The 251-nt window shown below is 71.7% G+C and overlaps 1 protein-coding gene across 1 annotated transcript in view; it reads right to left on the bottom strand.

Moving 5' to 3' along the window:
* LOC102767918 (eukaryotic translation initiation factor 1) overlaps positions 1–251 on the bottom strand; it is a 6,766-nt gene that overhangs the window by 1,555 nt on the left and 4,960 nt on the right. The gene's annotated exons all lie outside the window — the stretch shown is intronic.

The following is a 251-nucleotide window of genomic DNA, read 5'->3' as shown; positions in this document are numbered from 1 at the left end:
GCCATTAGTAAATGCGCCACCCGAGACGCTGGGCCCGCCCAAGGGCTGACCTCTCGTCCTAGGCTCCCGGTCACGCTCAGGGGCCGACCCCAAGGCCCAGGCCCGGTCTCCACTGCCCTCGAGGCCAGACAGGTTCCCTTCGCACCCACTTACAAAGGCCCGAGCGCTAGCGGCCTTCCCGGGGCCGTCTCTGGGCCTAGACAGCCCTGCCGCCCCACCCGGGCCTTCCCCGCGGGTCCTCCCCGCCCCTC

This window comes from Myotis davidii, unplaced genomic scaffold, assembly GCF_000327345.1.
Source record: "Myotis davidii unplaced genomic scaffold, ASM32734v1 scaffold327, whole genome shotgun sequence".
Classification (NCBI taxonomy): domain Eukaryota; kingdom Metazoa; phylum Chordata; class Mammalia; order Chiroptera; family Vespertilionidae; genus Myotis; species Myotis davidii.
This window is presented reverse-complemented; position numbering and strand designations above follow the sequence as displayed.